The sequence below is a fragment of the Chlamydotis macqueenii genome, chromosome 2 (genome assembly GCF_036417535.1).
Source record: "Chlamydotis macqueenii isolate bChlMac1 chromosome 2, bChlMac1.mat, whole genome shotgun sequence".
Taxonomy (NCBI): domain Eukaryota; kingdom Metazoa; phylum Chordata; class Aves; order Otidiformes; family Otididae; genus Chlamydotis; species Chlamydotis macqueenii.
The window spans coordinates 140,857,963-140,881,775 of record NC_141557.1 but is presented as its reverse complement, the minus strand read 5'-3'; the positions used below and the strand labels follow the sequence as shown (position 1 = coordinate 140,881,775).

The window sequence follows — 23,813 nt, the reverse complement described above, 5'->3', positions numbered from 1 at the left end:
TGCTATTGGCAGCCACTTCTGAAGAGCTGCCCAGAATTGCGGCGGCGGCAGCAGGGGATCTTACAAGTCAGGACTGAGATATGTTGGCAGAGCTTAAGGGCAGGCCTCAAAACAGCCCCAGAGCATTGCTGGATGAAGCCAGCCTTCCTATTCTGTACAGTACTGCATATCAGAAAAAAAATACATAAATTTACTTGCAAATTAGAAAGAAATAGTTTCAACACCTGTAAGAAGCATGAAGGGAAAAACTAACAGAAGTTACAATTTTTTATGGGTTTTTTTTCCCCTCATGCAAAAGTGACTTGGAATTTGTCAGTTAAAATTGGCAAGCAGCTTGATAATTATGCAAACATTACTATAATTATGGAACCGTGTTTCCTCACATATGTAACATAGAAGTTGTTCCAAAATCCATAATTATGCAAGGAAAGTATTATGGAATATCAGGGTTAAAAAAAAAAAGTTCACTCTTATTTCCTCACCAAATAACTTCTGGAGTAATTGAATTTCAGCAAGACATGGCAATGTTATCAAAGACATTTATTTCCCACAATCTTCACGAAAAGGTGAGTGTATTTGTCCTGTTACCTGACCAGTAAGCACATGCGTAACAGTCACCAAAGCACAGCTCAGGCTAGCCAATGCACTGGTTTTCACCCAACCAGCAGTTAGGGATCATGACAGGAAGCTAGGAAAGCTGAATAGCTTGGCCTTGGAGAAACCCACAAACCCTCAATTACACGATCATATAATTAACAATTATATTATTAATAACTATATTTTAATGCATACGAAGAAGTAACTGACAGCAGTAATAAGCTATTTCTTTCTGGAACACCTGTTACGTGATAGAGGATAGCATGAACACTTTCTCAGTTGTTTTCAACTATTTGAAAAGAAACTAGAAAAGTATTAGGAAAACATAGCATAATCACGACCCTCCTTTTCTTTGTTGTTTTGACATCAAATGGCAACATCATCCTGCTCTCAGTTTTATCACCACAGTAATCAAGGAGAAATTGCAAGAAAAATTAATTCAGCTCAGGTTTCCCAGCTCTGGACTGAGGGATACTCAGAAAACTCAGTTGTGAAATACTGAAATTCTATACAAAGCCTATACAATACAGAATAAGGAACTCAGGATGTCTAACTAGACTTTCATCATTAAGACAAAAATCACCTCAACCTAAGGCAATTACCCTTGTCCAGTTGCAAGTGTCTTTTTCAAAGTGCAGAAAGTTCAGACACTTTTGGTGAACCATTTATAATGAACAGGCTTAATACAGGGAAACAGCACATTTTCTTCAGTCTCTGAAAACTTTTTGGAAAATTATGAACTGTCACTCATAAACTCGTCAAATCAGAAAGCTGCTCTATAGAGAAGAAAGAAGCTTTGTTTCCTACGTCTGCCTCTATCTGTAGTTTCCATCCTTGTAACTTTAGTTCTTCCCAAATATTGTCACTTATTTATCCATTTAATTATGATAAGATCATCATAAAATCGAAGCCTCAGCAGTTGTACACATAGCTAAAAATATCCCTTAAATACTTATTTCTGCAAACAAAAGTTTAAGCAAGGGAAGACTGGGGCTCCTTTCCCTCCCCTCAATGTTCATAAACTCTTCAGTAGTGTCTTCTCAACGCATTCATTGAGCAGGAAGATGTTAAAACTCCTAGATAAGAAATGCTCCATGCCTCCAAATTGAGTATGGAGACAAACACTCCACAAAACCGCATGAATTCAAAGAGGAACCAGGTAAACCAAATCTATCATTGCCAACAGCAACAGTTATCCAAATTCAACATCCTGCAAATGAAGCATGAGAAAAGCTTATTTCCAAGGTGCAAGACAATAAAGTAGAAGTTGTGCTGTACTCACACTTCTGGAATCACCCTTTCAAAAGCAGCAGTGTGATTTACATGATTTTGTTGCTTAGTGTAGTCAAAATCGGCAAACAGAGCAACCACATTTGTTTTTCAGTAGACTTCGCATCTTCTGCAGTTAATTTATTATTGTTATCAGAAACATGCTAATCAAAGTCTTTATGGGGACAGAGAAATACATATAACTGTCATCACCAAATATAACCTACAGTTGCTTCCAACATTCACATTCTCCCCCAAACTCTTGTGGTCATAGCTTTGGTCCTCTCCATGTACATAACCCAGCTACGCAGCTTGCCCCAGGTACCTGCATTCAGTGACATTCTATGTGTAAGCAGTAGAGAATCAGATACCTAAAGGCAGGTCACAATTGTGTCTTTATAGATCAGCCCAGGATTTCTGCTAACAAGCACATGAATGCTGAGCAATCATCTAGTTTAAGACTTGTTTAAAAAAAAAAGTTACCTAATTAATTATTTTACGTATGGTACATACATATTTTACTAATCCAATTGTAATACAATGAATTTTCAATGATTAATGGAATACCAAGAGACATAATCTAAACTGATCAATAGAAAAGACAGGAAACCATCAAAAGAGGTATGTTATTGATTCTGAGGACGAGAGTCAGGACTGCGTGCCGCCAAATCTCTAAAATACAATAAATAATTCTTTAGAAAGATCATAAAAGAGTGAACTGTGAAATATGAAATAGGAAATGAATAAGGCATGAATAAAACTTCTAGAAGCAGCTCCACATGAATTCTCTCCATATTTAGGTTACAGCCTCAGAAGGAAAAATTTCAATATTTAAAGCATTAAGTACCAATAAACTATGGTTTGGCAACATGATATAGTAAAAGACTGTCACATACATGTCAAAATGATTTCAAACTCAGTAAAAAGATCAATCCATGAATAAAAGCAAGGAGCTATTAACCATATTAAATAACATTTAGGCCTAGGTCTTCCTGGAATAAAGAAAAAAAAAAATGTCCAATGATTTTTACAGAAACATATATTTAAGTTTTACAAGACTAATACAAAAAGCCTAGTAAATAAATCGAAGCACAGGAGAAACCTCATTTCTTCTATGAGAGATACTCATCTGTGTTCAGCCTCTGCTTAACCAGCACCCTCAGTGACAACTTCTGAAAGTTTGTACTTGGTAACAACTTGGTTAGAGAGATGGCACTTCTGAGGAACCTGAAGTTAAAACCAAACTTAATTCCTTCCTCCTTGCAGTATGAACATAATAGAAGCCACAAAGACCATCTTTAGCTGGCATCAGTCCTACTTCTCACATTCAAAGGACTGGAAGAGCATGAGCTTTCGTGTTCTTCGTTGCAATAAAACAGCAGCAGCATAGGAACTTCAACATGTCTCTTGATCACTATGCTTACACACACACAACACTTAGAGAGAAAACATTGGGATTTTGTGTTTGAGTTTTTTCCTTCCTTTTTTTTTAACTGGAAAAACAAAGAAAAACATACAGATTTTCTAACACGTAGAAGTCAGGTTATAAATACTTCATCAGTTTTCTTTCCTGTAGTAAAAACTAAATCTTTGTGATGAAGTTGCCCAAACATCTTTACTGTGTTCACAATTCCACATTTTTAATCTGTCACCACAATCTGCAGATCACATTTCATAGAATCACAGAACGGTTAGGGTTAGAAGGGATCTTCAAAGGTCATCTAGTCCAATCCCCCTGCAAGAAGCAGGGACATCCCCGACTAGATCAGGTTGCTCAGAACCTCATCCAACTTGGCCTTGAATGTTTCCAGGGATGGGGCATCCACCACCTCTCTGGGCAACCTCTTCCAGTGTTCTACAACTCTCATTGTAAAAAAATTTTTCCTAATATCTAATCTAAATCTACCTCCCTCTATTTTAAAACCATTACCCCTCGTCCTATCACAACAGACCCTACTGAACAGCCTCTGCCCATCTTTCTTGTATGCCCCCTTGAGGTACTGGAAGACCGCTATCAGGTCTCCCCGGAGCCTCCTCTTCTCCAGGCTGAACAGCCCCAACTCTCTCAGCCTGGCCTCATAGGAAAGGTGCTCCAGCCCTCTGATCATCTTCGTGGCCCTCCTCTGGACCTTCTCCAACTGGTCCATGTCCTTCTTGTGTTGGGGGCTCCAGAACTGGACACAGTACTCCAGGTGGGGTCTCACCAGGGCAGAGTAGAGGGGGAGAATCACCTCCCTCGACCTGCTGGCCATGCTCCTCTTGATGCAGCCCAGGATGCGGTTGGCCTTCTGGGCCACAAGAGCATATTGCCTTATCATGTTGAGCTTGTCGTCCACCAGCACTCCCAAGTCCTTCTCCTCAGGGCTGCTCTCAATCCATTCTCCGCCCAGCCTGTATTTGTGCCTGGGATTGCCACAACACACATGCAGGACCTTGCACTTGGCCTGGCTGAATTTCATGAGGTTGGCACTGGTCCACCTCTATAGCCCGTCAAGGTCCCTCTGACTTAACGTTTGCAGCCCTAACGTAGACACTCACAGGCTACTATTTTCTTTCTTCTTCAAAACAGTAATTCAGGCAGCTTATTTTAAGGAAGTGTCAAGGGACATGTGTATTTCTTCTCTAACTCAATTTTATTTAGCCTTACTATTGCTATTCTGATTATCATAATTATTTATTTTCTCTTAACTCTGTCAATCAGTTTTCAGTCTAAATACCCCTATTCCAAAAAAAAATTGTTGTTTCATCCCCACCTACTCCCAGGACTTACTAGCACAATAACAACAGGACTATGGTAGACTTGTCTTGCCACTAACGTATGGTGAGCTGGACAGATTTTTTATTTTCCTCAGCTTCTTGTGTCGCAGTTACAAACCTAAAAGAAATGCATGTCCTAAAAAATAGCTCTGGTTTCATTTTTTTTTCAACCATGGTACTCAAAGGAAAAGTACACACATGGAAAAATGAAAGCAGTTTTTGACAGAGTGAAATACTCTCTAAAGAAGGTCAAGTTGATTTCTTCTTGGGCAACAATGACAAAATATTTAGCAATTTAAGTATCTACCATTCTCTCCATCAGAACAAAAGCTGCGAAAACCACATGTATGCACACACATGCCACAAAAAATAATCACCTCAGGTATTTTCAGTATTTTCATAGAGAGATTTCAGGGCCAAGCACACAGCCAGTCATACACTGGTCTTCACCTTGGAGATTAATATTAAAATCTCTGTAACTAACCACATTAATCCTTAAACTGCCTGTAAACTAATTAAGGCTTTGCTGTTTCCTAAACAGTAAAACAGATGTAGGACCATCATTTAGTAATGGAGATTTACATATTGAAAAAAAAAAATTCCCAGCTTGCTAAAGAACAACAGCATTTCACCTACAAGGAGAGTCACTTAAATATGGTAAATCCCTGTTGCCACATTCTTGTTTTTAGACTCCACACAACCGTCTTTATACAGGTCCCAATCTGCCTTAATCCACAAACTTCTTGATTTTTCTAAAATCCTGCTTCACATGGAGACTTAAAGAAGAAATTTGTGATTCAAAGACTGAAAATCAATATTGAAAAAAATCACAGAACATTTGGAATAATATGTTTAAAGCATTCTAGGTCAGAAGCACCTTCGGATAATTCTTTATTGATAATCTGTTTTAAGCGGCCATCCAGTCAGGTAAAATAAAGCTTTAATTTTGAATGCTCATAGAAGAACTGAACAGCTACCACTGACAAAAAAACCCCACCTTTCTGAAAACAGAATAGAGCTTGGAAATGTTTCAGAACTCCCTTTATCCACCGTACCAAGGCTGGCCAGCAAACATTCATGGTCTTGCTACCACAACCTATCAAAAGGACAATGACCACTCTGAAACATTCTCAGTGTAGGGTACAAAAGCACAATCCATGCATAGTCCAACTGCTGCTCCTTCTGATCTAAAAAGCCAACATTTAGAGAAGGAATACAACCTTCCATCCTCAAACATATATAGTATTGCAAAAAGCTCTAAAACCTTGCTATAAAAGGCTACTTTGGGACAAATGACTATTATTAACCTTATTATTGCTAATATTCAGGCCATTTAGGCATTATCAATTATACACATATCTGACTGCAGCTATTATTTTAGATCTGGCAACATGACACTGGTCAGCACACAAGATTAAAGTGGCTTTAGTGGCACTGTTCCTGCTGTTGTAAACAGAGGTTCAAAAAGAAGAAAATTATTTATTTTCCTTTCTGCACAATTCAACAGCTGCATTTCAGACACTGCTGTATCATTTGAGACAAATGATGGAAGCCCAAGTTAACACATTAAAACAACTTTTGTCTTCCAAGAGAACGCAGTAGAACAATATCTGAATTTCTAACTTTCAAAAAGTGTGTCCTATTAATTCTAATATCCATATGTCACAGTAGACAAATGCTAAAAATTACATTGATGCAAATGCTTCCAGGACGCAGATAAATAAGAACTTGATAAACTTTCTTCATACAATGTTGGAAGGAAGATCTTAAAGAAAAGACAAATACAAACAGAGGGACAGAGAACAAAGGTTACAGTTTCCACCCCTAGTAACACACCCTTTGGTTGGAAGCATGCACTCGCAATTGGTTGCTTCCATCTTGGTCGTACAAGCCTTCTAACCCTTTCAAATACAGAAGTTTTGCTGTATCTGAGGATAAGTTTAATAGCTCATTCAAAATTTCAACACATAGAGTATATTAAAACATTTTTTCTCATTAATATGTGCTAATATGATCACAAAAAAACCTGAACTGCATTTTCTATCCTGAGTTTCTATTAAGCCCAGTTCAAGTTCAATCCAGTATCAGTTCAAATATCTTATCTTCAAACACACTAAGCATAAGTTGCAATATGTCTTAGGCTCTAAAAAAAACCCAACCCTGTATTTTACAACTCTTCTTTTACTAAAAAGGTACATAGCAATTAGAGAAAAAGGACATCTATAGCTTTCTAAGACAGCAAAATGTAGGATGAAAGAACAAAGTCTTAGAGGAACCAGAGTTCATCTCAGATCTCATCACGTTCTGTTTCTACTAGTGGAGCACATTTCAAAGACATACATATTTAAATAGCTATTTGGCAACTATAAAACTAATAAAGCCTGGCTTCCTATGAGTTTGCATTCCTTTGCCCTTAAAAAGCCCCATTCACCAGAGCAGATGCAAACCTTGAAGTGCTATGCAACACATCTACTACGCAAGAAACAAGAAATGCTGGATCTCACCTGGATCTACACGTCTGTGAGATTCTCTGTACCACACACGACACTTGGTCACTTGCCTGCTGTCAAAATGAATATCTTATGTCTGAAATCTCTCACAAGCTCAATTTGAGATAATTGCATATAGGACAGAACAGTTATGGACCATTAAAAAGGTCAACAAATTGAGAATTCTAGAGGATGTACAAAGTAATTCTTCAAGAAGTACAGAAGCTGCAAAGGTTTATAAAAATTCCAAAGAAGTGTAAATGTGTTCAGTAACTGTGTTACAAAAAAATAATAAAGAGCTAACATCTGAGATGTAATCATTAACAGTTTGATTTCCTGGGGATGGTGGGGGAAGTGAAAGAACATTTAACATCTTCCAGTTGGGAGGTGAAGTCAGCAGTTGCATGGTCAAAAGATGGACAACAGAGGTTGCTGCTGGGGACACTGACTGCAAAGGAGTAAGAAACATTAGAAAGACAGTAACCCAGATAGGCTGGGTAAGAAAAACATGATATAGATTACATGGAAAAATATTAAAATACAGTATATCAGTATTATCCTGAACAGTCTCCACATTATTTTCCTTCTCAGATAGTATATGCTGCTTTAAAGAACAGAAAGATCTGAGGCTACCCCTTCTCACATAGTTGTCCACATGCAGAGATGAAAAGATTTCACTTCCTTTACAGGTAAGTTTTTTTTCTAACTGCAATATCATTCTTACTCAATCAGTTTTCTATATCACATTGCATTTCTTTCTGATATCACTGTGCACCTCCCAGCAATTTAAATATACAATGTTTAGGATACAAACTTAAAAACACAATGGTATAAGCATAACAAAAATGTTTCTATTTTTTTTTTAAATATTCTATGCCACTTCAGGACTTAGAGAGAAACAGTACATTTAGTGTCTGGAACGGCAGTTTCTTACACCAGGAGGATATTAACCTTTAATCCTTGAAATCATTAAAGAAATGTTTGTAGAAATATTTTTAGCCTCTTTATCTGGTCAAAGTACTGGAAGTTAAGTCGTGTCTGTACAAACCAATCATTTCACCAGCAGTTTTATATTTCTTTAAAGCCTCATATAAAAAGCACCTGCTTAAAGTGAGTAATGGAGTTTTATATTCATTGCACTTAGGAACAGCGTATGTAACCTATTCCGTTTTCCTCCCTTGTGGAATATATTTCAGCTTATATTGCACAGCACATTACCGATGTGTATAAAGACTCTCTGATTAGTAATTTGGACTGCAGACAGCAACCTGCATGAGTATACTTTTTTCCCCTCCTTAAATACAGTATTCACTTGATTCACCAACACAAATTAAAACCATCCTTTAAAGATGATGATCTCACCTTCACAGTGAATACACGAAGCCCATACATGCTAACACCATAACCTTGTCAGGGTATAATCTACAGCATGTACCCTGCGCATCCAACAAACAATACACATGCTGTCAGCATTATAAAAAAAAGAAGCTAAGATATAATTTTGCCTGGCCAAGGAATAGAAAAATCTCCACTAGCATGATCAGCTTCTGAGAGATTAAAAACTTGACTGTCTATTGAGTTAAAAAAAAAAAAAACAGAAGAGAATCCAAATGCAAGGTAAGTCTTGTAACACAGCATATATTAAGGAAGTAATTTAATCTTGGAATTAGAATTTTGTCAAAAAAAAAAAAAAAAAAGCATGAAAAAGGATACTTCCATACTATAGTTTATTAAAGCGCATGCTTGTGACATACTCATTTATAGTTGAGAAATTTAAGGAATTCTTCAACTCAACCTCAGCATAAGGTTTCCCTGCAGAATTATTTAGTACTGTATTTTATAAAAGTGTAGACTTGCAATAGCCTAACAACAGTGTTCTTCAATTGCGACAACATTCATAATGGACTCAAGTAACATAGGTATGATGACCTAACAAAAAGCACATACTATCTTTAAATAAGCTTCTGTTTTTCATTTAAAAAACAACAGTGAACTTTGACAGAACAATGTAAATAATTTTTGTAAACACTTTTGCATGATTAACCAGATTCATACAATTGTATTCATTAATTCAGTGTAATACGTATTACTGTATTACACACAGAAAGCACATTGGTTTCAGTGTACTTCAAACAGTGTGCTTAGCAGACTGACTCATCCTCTATGCACAGAATCCTATCTTCACAAAGCCAGATGCTACTAGACAGTTACTCTTTGCATCTTCTTCCATCCACATATCCCTATGTCGATAAGTTTTAAAAAAACACGGAAAATAAATTTGCCAGAACAACTTAAACTAAGCATAGAATTACCCATCAATATTATTGCATGCAAGCACTTACTCACTGAACTAAACAGGAAGAAGGGCTATATTACATTAGCTTGATTAGTACCTCATGGAACATTGCAGAAACAGTTTTGAGGTCAAGGCAAGTTTACAGACCCCATGAGAAGTAGAAGGAATAGATATTCTATAGTCACACACCAAGTATATCTGTGATTGGGGAAGTACATGTTTTCCAACTTTCTGCAATTACATTAGCACTAGAGTAAGCCTGTCTGTTACTAATTTTAACTCTGATACACTTAGTACAGTAAAACTTCATAAATCTACCCAATATTAAAATATCTGAAGAAGGAGAGGACTGTCAATCCTGACAAAACTTCACAGGATCTTAGAATTATATCCAAAGGAGAATTTGAAAAGGAAAAAAAAAGTCAACTTATCAACACAGAGGAACGTTATTGTTCCTCACAAACTTACTCTTCTTAAAATGTTGTTTCTTTTGCCAATTAGACATCCTTACCATAATTTCAAATATGTACTGAATATCCTTATAGGTATTATAGCTCAGCTTAGTTTATAAAAAGGAGGCCTATATGAATGCCAGTTGTACGCTTTTCAACAGAAGGATGTAAACTTATTTAGTGATCTGGTTTTCTCTTTCATCTTATCTCTAGTTTCTGTGTAGATTTATAATGCTCATTGTTTCCAATTTTAACAAATCACTTAATGGCAGAAAGGAAAATATGTTAACCTTGGAATTATTTGCAGTTGTAGAAATCCCTTTTGTCTGGCTCATGCAAGGCCTGCAATCTGTTTTAAACACAGATTGTCTGTCTTTTGTCTGACAGCCACCAAGCTGCACAAATTACTTTCTGCCTGTTCACCTGTTTGCAGCTGTGTCTGTAAGCTAAGGATTCTGTAGTTTGACTTGAGCAACCACTCCAGGATTGATGACATGTGCTGCTGATAAACTGAGCAATTTGAAGAAATTACTGGCTAAACTTATTGAAAGACATCTGTGCGTGAGCTGAGAACTAGAAGCTTTCAATCGTGTGTTTGCAACCTGCAGTGGCGGCAAACTGTTTGAAGTGATAGCCCTCTATGAGAGCTGGCCCTGACACAAAATAACTAAGCCATCTTTGCAACATATTTCCTCACACACCAATAGAATTTCACTCCCTTGGTCTTAAACAGACTTCCTAAACGGAGGATATAACAACAATTAAGACTTCCTATACTCATCTAGCAGAAGTAACTTCTTTTGAAGTGTTTCCATTTTTCACTCAGATTTGGCATGCTGCATTGTCTCCCAGCCTTCTCTGCTATATAGACCTGTTCCCAGTAGTTACTGGTAGTACGAGCATCTCACAGCCACAGCGACTCTTTTTAGGTTAGCCAAGACGACACGCCTTTGCAGTGTTTTGGGGGTACAGCTCAATTCTTCCCTTGCAGTATGTCATTACCCCTTCAGGCAAATAATAACACCTGAAATCTCTGCTCAAAAATTTAGTAATCAAGAAATTGTACTTCAAAACCTTGTGAATCTGGACAATGTTTGAGCTTCTGGGGGATATTTGCAGATGTTAATTTTAAGCTCAGGAAGCCCAAGACTGCTATCTCAGGGTGAGCCTGTGTGTGCACATGTGTGTATGTATGAAATTCTTTTGGTTTAAAAAAGCTCCACCAGACTGGTGAGCTGTGTGTGATGCTAGACATTTCTAAGCTGTATGTTACATTTAGCAAAATAAACTCCTAAGTCCTTCGGGACACATTCTATAGTGATGTGCTTCAGTGTTGCTCCCATTTTCTTTGTTCTCACACATCGAGCATAAATGTGTTTCAAAAATGCATTGTGACGGAATAAGCCAAAGCAGAATTCTACATATCTTCAAATGTTTTAGTAGTCCAGAAGAAACAACAAATTAAAAATAGCCCTAAAATTTCTTTTTTCAGTAATGAGGAAAAAAAAAAAAAAAAGAAAAAAAAGAAAAAGTAATTTAAGGGAAAGCATATTAAGCCTAAAAATGTAACTAAGTGCTCAAGGAACATCCAGAGTGTGTAATCAGAAGAACAAAAACTGGCCCCTTTCACATCTGCACGTTAAACTCACTCCCCTCCAAGCCCTCCTTTTATGCATTTAAAAAGGATTAAGTACACAGTACTTAAGTATACACAGTGAACCATCAAAACATAAACTATTAATTTCACCTCATTGTCTTTGCAACTAGTTCACACTAGAAGTCAAGGTACTGACAAAAATGATCAATCAAGACTTATATCTGTGCTATTTGTTAGTTTTAGCAAATGAAATTAGTGCTTCTGTTTTAATTTCTTAAGTATTTGAAGCCAAATATTACCTTTAAAAGTATCTTTGCAAACAAGGTCTACTAACAATTTTCAAAATACATATTATATTTGATGAAAAGTTATCAAGTGCTTAAAGTGCTTAAACGCATCTGAAAATAGGAAAGCAAAGCTTTCAAGTTAACTAGCTATATAAATTGGGCTTTCACATTTCAGAACCCATAAACTGGATTCTACACAGAGCTGAAGTGACCTGGAAAAAAAGGATATATAGTATAGCATATATGCATATAATAAATCAAGTCCTGATTATGTGCAGCTAATAACTATACATCACTAATAATAAAACCCTGAAGATACTGTGCTATAGCCGATATCTAAGTAAATACAGTACGTTTTTATCTTTACCCTCTATGCTTATTGTGAGTTCGAGTATTTTTAATGTCAGCTTTTATTTTAAAAGAGCTAAGTCGTGAGAACATTCTTATGTACCACTTCATAACTCTGACATCAAGTATGTATAAAAAGATTAGCCTTTATTTGGTATAAAATCAGTTGGCAGTTTTACATCTGTGCAATGCAACATAAATACCCCAGCTGGCATCTCAAGCTCACACACATATGGACTTCAAAACAGAAACTTCCTTATTTGCAGCACTGCCAGGGTAATTTTGTATACTCTGCATACTACAGCTATTTGTCAGGCCTCTGCAGGTGTGCACTGCACATAAACACACAGCTGTAGTCTAGCAAGCCAAGTGTTCCATCAAACACATAAAGGGAGACCTCAGCAGCTGGATTAGTCATCCCTGCAACAGGTCCAGGGAGAACAATATGGGTTAGTATTTTTGGAAAAGCATGGATGGTAAATTTATGATTATGTTGGCCTTACCAAATAACTGCTGGATTGTGTCATTTTTATGCAATGTCTACTTATTAAAGTTTTTGTTAGAATGGCTGGAACAGACTGAATATTTTTTAGTTTTTAATATAAACAATAAGGTAGTTTATGTATGAAATAGTTTATTAAGTGCAAAATGTTAAAAGGTTTTCATGCTAGTGGTTGGTTTTTGACAGATGTTACAATTATTTGCATTGGCTTTAACAGACAAATCACTGGAATCAATTATAGTTAAAATATCATAAAGTTTCTTACTAGTTATATATTATACTTTGTCACATTTACTATACTGCATAGCATTTTCCTACCTCTATAGTTTTTTGCTCTATTTAGATTGCAGGTGAATTCCTCAAAACACTTGATAAAAAAGTGCAGAATAAACACTTTATTGTAATTAATTTGCTTGCTTGTTTAAAAATATGATTTTAATTCTTTTAAAAAAAAAAAAAGAAGAAAAATTATACTCTCAGAACCGTTTGGAAGACACTTGGCATCCACAGAATTTCACTGTGGTCCTACAAATGGTAAAAATACTATAATTAATCAGAAAAAGCAGTAAGTGTAATAATTTTATGGAAGTTTCCTTTAAGAAACTTCCTATGTTAAAAGCAAGAACAAAACAAATCAATAAGGAAATGAATAAAACTTTTGGAACAGTTTGCCACCTATTTATCCAGAATGTTCAGTGTACAGTATGTACTTTAGCATTTAAAAATTGCCTCAGAAAAGATGAGAAAATATGAACACTATCAGGACAAATCCTAGATGCATTTCATTGATTAAACTGAGTTCAAACAATATGCAGGCACATGCTTGCTTCTCTTTAGTGTTTGTTTAGAATCACAAAAATTTACCAGATCTTACCCATAGCGCTCTTTTCTGAAAATGACATAGTTACACGCTGTTTCAGATTTCACGTACTGGGAAGAAGGTGTCAATTCAGCACATCAGTAGGGTGGACACTGGCCGGCACTGAGAACGTTGCCGCATTTTTCCTTGCATACAGCAGTACTTGGCAGCACCTGGGAACACTATGAGGAGGAATCCACACTATGAGGAGGAATCCATTCCCAACTGCCCGTTCTTCATTAAATTAATTGCATGATTTCAAGAAACAAGAGAAGGGGCTTCCTAAAGGTCACTTTCTTAACCATGACCTAATGATGTTTCAAGACCATGTAGCTGTCATCCACTAGGATTACCACTACTGGTGGCTCAGCAATGTACATAAAGGTTATGTTAACATTATGGTAACGTAAGATATAATCATTAGAATTACTGACAGGTAACTGATGATCACATAGTGATTTCCTCATGTGGTATAAAGGTAGCTGTTTTTTTAATTCCAATACTGCATAGTAAATGCTAAAAAGGCACATGTGGCACCAAAGACTGAGATGAACCATACTCAGTATGAGAGCCACTAAAACATGTTGTAACAAAGTGATAAAGAAACAATTCAAAACAAAAATGGATATTTAGGATATAAGGAAAATTGAAATGGCAAAGTTAATTATTCTTTTTTATGCAAACCACTATCTGAATCAAAACAGAAAATTATAATTTCAGGGATACATATTTTGCACCCATCTTGGATCTACAACCCACAAAAGAAAACATGTATAAAGCTTTAACCATGGAATTACTCTTTCCTGGCAAACTGAAGACAGAGTCCATATCAAAGATACTACAATAGATGGAACGGGGCAGAACAGAATGATGGTTTGCGGGCAAAGTCATCAAGATTTAAAGCCATATTATACCATTGACAAACAAATCATATTTAAAAGAAAAAAAGAATAATTTTATTAAAATTATCTACCATCATACAAGACCTCCTAAGAAATCAGTAGGCTCTAATTCAGAAAAAAACCTAAACTACCCTTCTTGAAAAACAATTAAATATATCAAAAATACTATAAAGCAAAACAATGTGATGTCCATAAAATAAAACCGTGCCTTTCCAAACTACCAGTCCTCTTGGAAAAAAAAAAAAAAAATCTGAATTTTCACAAAATCTTTAAGGAAGTGTTTCTGTGAATATTACAAAAAATTTCAAAAGAGGAATTAGTGGTCAATAAGTGTTAATCAAGACTATGCAGTGAAGTATAAGAGAATAGAAATTACAGAGCGGGAAAGAGAGAGCAAGGAAAAGGGTGAGAGGTATTGCTTTTCTCCAGGCATTACAGTGACGCAACGGATTACACATGGATCTATCAGCCCGAAACTTGCCTTCTTATGGCAATTTTGGCAGGTATTTACCGCCTGACCTCAAGAAAAACATTCAGCTTCTGGGCCTTAATTTCTCTCTAGAGAAACACAAGGTCTTAGAGGGGCATTTATTCGTTAAATAGGGGAGGATTCATGTTTTGTAATAATTTTATTAATAATACACAAATTAATAACCACACAATTAGCAAAGAACTATCACAGTCTTGCTGTTATATATGTAGATCTAAAATAAGTTTTCTACTTGTACACAGAAATAATTTTAACCTTCCTGTTACAGGACAATCTTCTGGATTAACTGAACACCACAGGAACTGCTGTGTTTATACATCAGCCCCATTGCTGTCAAGTCACTCGGATTCAGCCTTTCCAGAAGCAAAGCTTCGCTGTCATCTATGAAAACAACGGAACCAAACACATGTTCTACTAAGAGTATCATCATATTCTGGAACTACAAATGCATGGTGCTCAAGCGTCCATTACTGGGAGTGAAGAGCAGATTGACCTACCAAGAGACAAAAGAGAAGGAAGGAGAGGCCTAAACACTCTCACAGTAGCAGGGCTCCACAAAAAGGAAAGTCCTGCAAGAGCCAGCAGAACATCACGACCTACTTCCCTGAGCAGACTAAATACAGAACATGGCTTGGCCTTGTTGTAGGTATGGATCTGAATCTGGCCTGAGCTCTCTGAGATGACACTCTCCAACTGAAAAATAAAATAAAATAAAATAAAATAAAATAAAATAAAATAAAAATCTAGGCACATTGTGATGCAACTTGCCCTTAAGCCCATTCCCATATCCTGAGGAACTGCATTCCAGTACAATTAAATCAAACCATAGACCCTCTTCTCTGCTCAGGCAAGTGAAGTACTTCAAATAAAAGCTCCTTTTCAGGAAGAAAAATGAACTTATTTGAACTAACTGATAGGGAAACACAGTTCTTATTCTAATGATGAAGGATATATAGCTAGATAGCAGGGATGAGTGCATTTTTTTTTACCTACACAAGTCAAGTAGCATTCAGAATTTCCTTACAATCAAGTCATCTACACTTTTGTTTTCTTTTAAATTAGAACTCAAATTCAACAATTTGTCCACCTTAGCTGGCTAGGATTTTAGGGACAGTTACATTATGTATATCTTAATCAGATCCTGCCTAAGACTGTATCAAATCCTTCTGGAATAAATCAAATCGAAAAACCTAGGAGAACAAAGGCAGTGCCGAACTTCTTAATTTTCTGCTGCAGATAGCATGTAATTTTTAAAATCAAATTAATAAGAGTTAAAGCATATAAGACCATCACTTGAGAACTATTCAAGAATACTGATGATCAAATGCACTGCTGAGTAAGAACATTTCATTTCTCAAAAATTTTTATTCATTCATTGAGGTCCAACACTTAAGACATTCCTGCACAATGTTATGCCAGTAGACCTCGATAACTTGGTGAAGTATAAATAACTTGCCTACCACAGGAAAACTACAAGCTGTTGCTGAAACAAAACAAAACAAAAAGAAAAAAAAAAAAAAAAAAGGAAAGAAAGAAAAAGAAAAAAAGGCTTGCAGTTAAGTTAATCCATTGATAAAATGTTAAAGAAGAGAATTCGTAAACAATTACTGGAAAGATGCAATAGTTTCCTAAATCAAAGGTTAGGTCTCAGCAGTGACTTTATATTTTAGAACACACCATCACTAACATATTTAGTGTTCTACACAAAACAAAAGAAAACATTGACCCTGTTTAAAGAGACTATTAAATGAAAAAGGGACAAAACCAACGCGGGGTATGCAGAGATACATTCCTTTCATATAAATGTATGCAAATGCAAAAGCAGTAAAATAGATTTCGTAGTACAGAGAAACAGAGGGAAAAACTGCAAAAATGTTCTGCCATTTTGGTCTTTATTCTAGTTAAATCTTATCCTGGTAAACATTACAATTAAAAAGACACCGAGTATCTTAAAATGCTTGAGAAATGCATAATGACTGTATCTCCACAACATTTTAAAAACCTGATAAAAAACTAAATTGATAAAGAACTTCCTATATTGAGAACTACACTGTTGCCCGAACAGCTGAAGCAACATTCTCAAACTGTAACCAATTCCAGACCCCTCTGGGCATCACACAGACCATGCTTACTTCTCTCTCCATTCCTACTCCCACTTTTTTCCCATTTTTCTTAAAATACAAGCTATTTTATAGGGTGACTGTAATATGATACTATGATCATTGCTGATTGCAGTTAGAAACAGACCCTTCTAATCCAGCTGCTCTCCACTTCAACAAATGCCATTTAAAAGCTACTTCATAAAAACATTATTGCTTCATACTTAAAAGACATTAAGTCAAGATTTTGGAAATTCCATTCACTTGATTATATCAGCAAGTGCACTATATGTTAGATTTATCATTAAAGTAAAATCCATGAGAACTGTTTTCCAGACTCGAGTTAATGCTCTTATGACACATTTGGCCAGTAAAAAGGGATGAAAATCAGTAGTGCTTTGAAGCAATAGCCAGTAAATGCCGCTGTGGTTTACCAAAAGTGGGATGCACAACATATTAGACCACAGTTAATGAAATTAAACCATTTCTTATGTTTTTTAAATGTGTCCTGTATTACTTGCTTGGAAACTACACAACAGCTTCATCTTTCAGATTTTACTTTTTTCGGTAGGAAGTTACATCTCTTACATCTACTGGTAATTAAATCAGTAAACTACTACCACTGTTCCGTATTGTATAATACTATTTCAGGGAAACTAACTTAATAAACAAACTGCATGTTTTTTTTCATTTTCACACAAAAATGAAATTCTAACTTTAAGTACCTTATTCAAAGATCCAGGGAAAACATTACTGTGAAGAAAACAGGATGAAGTATTTGCATACTACCTACTTGTCTAAGATGTGCATTGACAAGTAGTTTCCTTCCATAACATGCCCAGGAAATGTGAATTTCATGTAATGCTTTCTTTATGTAGTTTTACAGAAAACACTCTCCTCGTAGATATTTTGGTGTGGTAGATTTTTAAAGCTTTAACTCCAGTCTTCACATACAATTTCTTCAAGAAAGCAATGAAGTGGCTTATTTGCCAAAATAAAACACCATTTGTCCTCTACTATTCTGAAGTCTTGAAGAACTAAAGAGGTAATTAATCTTCAAAACTCATTTACTTCTCTAGCATTAGCATTTGTAAGTATTTACATACTAATTATAAATCTGTGGTTAAAGCCCAGCTAAATTAAAACCCTAAAATGGACTACATGTCTCCATTCTAAAACAATACATTGTTTATTATCCTATTGACATCAATAAATATAAAAACATAGTATTTTTTTCTCAGAATTTAAGACAGAGGGCTCAGAAGCTAAAATGAGTTTCCTTCTAGCAGTCCAAACAGTTGTCTCAAGCTAAGAACTCAATTCTCTTAAGTCCTTCAAGCTTTCCAAATGAAGTTCTTCACACACTGTATTTTAACAAGTTAATTTATGACTAAGCTATGTTAACTAATAAGCTTTTCCAACTACCATAATTAGTTAACAGTAAACTGAGGGACGGTCAATAGTTCAGGTCATTTTTACATAGCGTCACTGTAAGAAGCCACTACTATTCTTCCCCAGGGACTATCAAGCCACAATTTTGCCAGTTATATTCATCAGCAGAGTGAGATTTATATGTGAGAGATTAGTCATGAAACAGCATCAAAAACAATCTGTTAGAGAAAAGGCAAATGGCAACAACCCTTCTACTACCCCCAGTCAAAAGAGCTACTGTCTTCTGTTTGCTAAAAGAAAACATTTTACTAAATATTTGGAAAAACACTGATATAAAAGTTAGAACTCTTCTTTAATTTGGGGGAGGGGGTGGGCAGGAATGAAGATATGGGACCTTCCAATTAACAGAAGATATTTTCAGACAAATCACTTTTTCCAGATAAAAACATTTAAAAGTCAACAGTGGAGTTCTCAATGCAACTTCCAATACTGATACTATAATTTCTGTATATATTAAAACAGAAGCCTCCCAAAGAGAAATAAAATGAGATAATTATTGTGCTTAACAGAAAACTGTCCTTATTAGCAGAAGTGTTAAATAACACGGTCTTTAACACAAGTTACACTGCACACCAAAGTGGCAGTGAAGCTCAGATCACATACCCTCATTTCCATAATCATTTTCACGTGTCTAGAACACATTAAATACAATACCATCTTAAAAAATGAAAAGCAGACATTCCTTTGGAAATTAATTCAATATTTAGCATGTTACACTCAAAAAAGATCTCCTCCTTTTATAATGCAGAAATACTGGAACATAATAAATAACTAAAAGGATGTTTATTATTTCATTTCTCTTAATTTTGTCCTCTAGGCACAAGCATAGAATACAGTTGTAGGAAGATGGCTTCATGTCTAGACCACTATCTTGTAACAATGTAAGCCATAAGTCTTTCTCTGAAAATAAATATATACAGAACCTCAAATAATAAAAAAAAGTCAACACGGACCCTTCTTTACTATGCATTTCCACATATCTCACATTAACTGCTCCTGCTGACAGACTTTGATCTCAATAGTCTCCAGTCACTTCCCAGGAAGAAATAAACACACATATCACAGAACATTTCTTCTTACCAGATTCTTTCCCCACAAACAAAAATTTAAGCCTACACTTAATGTATATACATATCTTGAATCCACATATGCCAGCATTGCAGAAGTTTGAGCTAAGGGGTCCATGCAAGAATGCTAATTAGGAATTGCTGTGAATATTGCTTCTCTTTATGCTGACTTCCGAAGAGGATCAAATTCTTCCCTACAGTCTGTATCTGCGTTATCCATATTCAAGATAATTCTCATGTTAACTTCGCCCTGAGGGCAATTGCTTATAGAACGAAACTAAAATTACTGCGTTTCTAATAGTGGTATTGTTGCTCATTTGTAATTATTATTTCCAGAGGCAAGCTCATGGTTTTTCTCCCCATGGCAAATTGAGCTCATTTATTAAGCTTTCACTGTGAAGAACTTGATTATGTCTTCTGGATAAACAGAACAACTTGTAATAAGTCACTGAAGAATTAGTAACAGGCAAGTAAAGCTAATTCTCCCTGAAGATCACACTATAAGATATGTTAAATTAAGATTTAATTTGCAACTTCTTTCAGGATTTTTCATTATGTTATAGAACAAATTCAGAAGTTTCACATACGGAAATGAAAATAAATTTTGCAGTGCTACGAAGCCCCTACTCAGCAAATGCATAATAAACCACAACAATGAAAGTTTTCAAATTACAACTGTGCTTTGAAGAATATGTGCATAAGCATAGGAGTAAGGCAGAATTCCTCTTTAAGTTAAATTATATGATAGAATACATAAATTATTCTAACATCAAGCTTCTCCATTTACATCAAAATGAATTAGCTACTTCCTGTAGTGGTTACACAACATACAACAGTGTAGTTCCCAACACTTCAGACAATGTCAATAAATAAAGGAAAGACATTTTTTCAACGCACCAACCAGAATGTATAATTAGTAATCAGACATATGTTTCAAATGAATTCCCAGAGCAAATAGTTAACTAATAACCTTTTCACAGAGTACACAGAAGCAACACAAAGAACACGTGTAGAACGTGTAGCTATATGAAATGGCAACTGATGTTAAACACACTAACATTCAATAGGTTTCATCCTATCACGGAAAACTATACATCTGCCAATACACTCACAGGTGGAAAGATCTTGACAACCCAAAGTATTTCATTGCAACAGATGACAATACACAAAAGACAGACCATACAAAAGGCATAAACTATTTTCAACGGGAAATCAAGGAAAGAAGATGATGTTAACATGATTTGTGAAAGTCAATTTACCCCATAAGAGTGATCCAAATTTAAAAAAAAAAAAAAAAAAGATTTCTAACACTGGTGGCAAAGCCTTTTAAGGAAGCCAATACTGATACGGGCACACGTAAATGCACTGTGTAAAACAAAAGAAGACAAGATAGAGCAAGACAGAGATTTCACTTCTTGTATAAGCAATGTATATTCTTTAATTCCTCTGCTAAGTATGTCATCACTGTAGGTTAAGGCAAAAAGTATCTAGATGTCTAATGAGAAAGGGTAAGAGCAATCTTGCTGATGATCAAATGTTGTTTTTCGAGAAGACAGCTGTTAACGTTAAAAATTGAGACTGCTGGCAATTTTAGAAACCTACTCATTTAGAATTACTCCAACAACTTCCTTACAGGTAATGCATTTGTTGTATTTTTCAAAAAAGGGAACATAGCTGTTTTACAACTCATTAAGCTGCCTTTCAGCCACACATGAGCTGACAATTCTCAGTTATATTCCCTAAAGATTTGCAGTAGTCTAAAATATTTCTGCTGCAATTGTATAAATTGAGTAATTTGAAAGCAACAACAAAAAGAAGAAATAAGTGTCTTAGAAGAACACTATTTAAAGAAATCTCATCTGTGTCGCTGATCAGTTATTTTGCTAGTATAAAAAAATACGACACCTATACAAACACATGACATAAGAGAATACAAAGAAACAAAGATGAAAAGAAAGGAAAACACCCACTCTTGCTCCAATTGCACGCAGCGATCACAAAACTGGTAGACCATCTACATATTCAAGCAACAGAAGAAAAGGCCAACTTTCCTCAGGAAATAAAAATCCCAAAGGAAATCAAAGTGGAAGTGAAGCTAAGGAAAAAAGGTATTTGGCTCTACACCCTAAGAATCGCATACAGCAGCGTATTACAGAAAGGTCTCGAGGCTGGCTGAGTTTAACAGCAGCAGCATCACACTGCGAGTACTGGGTCATCAGTGGCATAGCTGGCTGATTAAAAGATGAGGTAATGTATTTACTTTAGTAAGAAACTGCACAAGATACAGCCATACAGCCTGATGTATAGATAATTCTTTTTTTTTTTTACAGACATCAAATAAAGCAAAACACTTAACGAAATATAAGTGACTGAGAGACTTCAAGGAGATTGCATCTTACCTATCCACACAGAACACAGAGCAAACCAAACTAACCACATCACTATCACCCAAAAATCCAAATCACACACAGAATAAATTCATGTTTGTTCCAATAATACTACACAAGAAGGACTTTTCTTGTTAACCAGGAATTATCTGCAGGCCAGGTGGGATACCTTTTATAAAAAACATTGTAACTGGTTTTATATCACAGATAATATTAATGCTTAGAATAGTTTGGGATACAAACAGCAGTTTCCTTTGCACAGCATACTTATGCAGCTGTAGAGAGGCTTGCTTCACAACTCTTTGCAATTGCAGGGTGGCTTTGCAAACACAATCTTCATATGCACCTTCCAATAATCAAAAATTTCTATTCTCTCAACTCCTGCTTTAAATTTATCCTCTTACATGTCCAAACTAGATATGATGACAAACTTTCAATGTTGACTGGTTTTTTTTTTCCTTCTTTAAAGCCAGAAAAAAAAAAAAATTTAATTTTTTTTATGGCAGTGTATCTATAAAAATTCCACCACATGAGACAGGCTAAGTCATGACAACTTCTGAAACGACCACCAAATAGGAGTAGTATATAAAAGAAATGAAAATTTTGCTTTACAGAAAGTTACTCACCACTTCAAAACTGAGGGACCAAATCCTACCTACACGCTGACTACAGATATCTGCTTTGTATATCTGTATATGTTACTAAAAGACATTTCAGCTGTTTTATCCCTCAAGAGTAAAGTACAAAGTATTTTTGGCACAATGCTAGAAGTATGTCACAGAGTAGCAGAATGTAGAATTGCATCACTTTGACATCCTTTTGATGGAGGCAGTACAGACTTCAGCATTAATAGATGAGGTACAAATAATTCTATGCAATTTACCCAAGTCCAGTGTAAACAACAAGAAGTGGGTATTAATCACTTTAAACAGACAAATAATGTAAACAATCTTAACCTGCAAGATTGTACATCTTTCAGAAAGTAAAAGAAGCTGATGCATTAAAATAAGAGCTTCAGATTACTGCAGAAAGTGATAGCAAGATCGGCTTATAAATTCATTCAGCTCTGAAGTGCTCTCCCTTGGGGCAATGCCATCATTCCCACCGCCTTGAGGTGCCTCAAGTGCTTACGTGCGCACATTATAAACCAGATAAATAGCTAAACTGACTGAAAAATAACCCTCAGAAGGAGCAATTTCCAGCTGGATCTACAAGCTGAACTAACTGCTCACATATCTGCTTGATCATTAGAAGGTGTGGGAAAGCTGCTGTCAGGAGAGGAAGGGAGGACCACCCCTTTACACAGTAGCATGATCCTACACCAGCTAAAAGGAATAGGAAATCACATCCTTTGTACGACAGTATAGATGAGGTTTTAAAATACTTTTATCCCTATGAAAATGTCTGCAATCAAAATCTGGTACTATAACACTTCAGTAGAGTATTCAGCAATAAACAGGGGCCAAATTTTCAAAAATACTATCTATTTGTAACAACTAGATCCAAGTTTTATGTGCTTACTCCTTGAACCCTTAAAGCCTTCCATTATGGGTATGATCAGATTGAAGAAATAGTTCAAAGAAAAAAATCTGGCTCTAAAATACTGTAATCAAGGGGCTGAGGGCGGACAAAGCACAACTCTGAATCCATTATTATGATAATTACAAGGAAAGAACATAAACCATTGCTTTGCTTCTGGGTAATGTACTTAATATCCTTCCTTGCAAAGGTAAATATTACTTGTTTTGAGCTACTGCCTAGAGACCTGAGGCATCAGGGCCCTGTTATGCTAGATCAGTGATTCTGAAGAGCAGCTATGAATATCATCACTATATCAATTTAATACATTTAAGTGTTAAACCAAGTATGGGTTTGCCACCATAGTAAAAAAAAAAAAATATCCATAACATAAGGTACTATACACATATTACTAAGGGATGTTTCAAATATAAAGCACTTGAAG

General features: G+C 35.7%; 1 protein-coding gene across 10 annotated transcripts in view; it reads right to left on the bottom strand.

Moving 5' to 3' along the window:
• VPS13B (vacuolar protein sorting 13 homolog B) overlaps positions 1-23,813 on the bottom strand; it is a 465,113-nt gene that overhangs the window by 314,882 nt on the left and 126,418 nt on the right. The window lies entirely within an intron of this gene.